The sequence below is a fragment of the Apium graveolens genome, chromosome 8, assembly GCF_009905375.1.
Source record: "Apium graveolens cultivar Ventura chromosome 8, ASM990537v1, whole genome shotgun sequence".
NCBI lineage: Eukaryota > Viridiplantae > Streptophyta > Magnoliopsida > Apiales > Apiaceae > Apium > Apium graveolens.
This window is the reverse complement of record NC_133654.1, coordinates 184,800,184-184,801,135: the sequence shown is the minus strand read 5'-3', so window position 1 is coordinate 184,801,135 and position 952 is coordinate 184,800,184.

Genomic DNA, 952 nt, shown 5'->3' with positions numbered 1-952 from the left:
CGCCGGTGATGGCGATTCCGGCCACCTGAGGCCACGAAAAGCTCCAGAAAATGATCTATGAATTATAAGGAATCTAGACATGCAATCAAAATCATCAAACAATCAAGGATTTGGCCGGAAAATGTTCATGAAACTCGCCGTCGCAGGCAAATTCTTTATTTCCCGATTTGGTCGATCCATGAATCCTCCCATGGATTCAAGGACATGATTCGACTCCTGAAATCATTCTAAACAGGATGGTATCAACCAATTTCATCAAATAACTCCTGGGGAAGAAACCCCCAAATTTCAATTGAAACATTCATACTATTCAAGAACCTTAATTTCATAATACGAGAACCAAACACTTATTTGGACATGTTAGGGAACTCAAAATCAATCATATAACAAACCAAAATGACCAGAATTTAAAGATCTACAACATGCAATCATCAAATAATATCAAACACTTCTAGATTTTAAAAACCTATTTTAATCCAATTAAATTTGAATATTATGAAAAAATAAAAAATTACTAGAAATTTCTACAGTGATTTGGATGATGAAACTTGATTCTACTTGTTGAAACCTTCGTTTTGGCTACTCGTAGGCCCAGATCGGAGTTCAATAACGCCTTCGATTCTTGGTTTAATTATGCAGAATAGGGGAGAGCACGGTTCGGTTCGGCTCGGTTTTATGATAAAACCGGAACCGAAACCGAAGATCCTCGGTTTTAAAAATAAAAAACCGCAACCGAATTATCGGTTTCGGTTTCGGTTTCAAAAGCCCCGGTTTCGGTTGTAAATTTCGGTTTCGGTTTTAAAACCGGCAAAATAAATATTTTTACAACTTGAATAAAAGGAGTTCACTTAATTAAAGAAATTAACAACAGAGTTTTTAATTGAATCCAAATAAAAATTGACATTAGAAAGTAACATTGTCTGAAAGCAAAAAAATTTGATTAAATTCATCA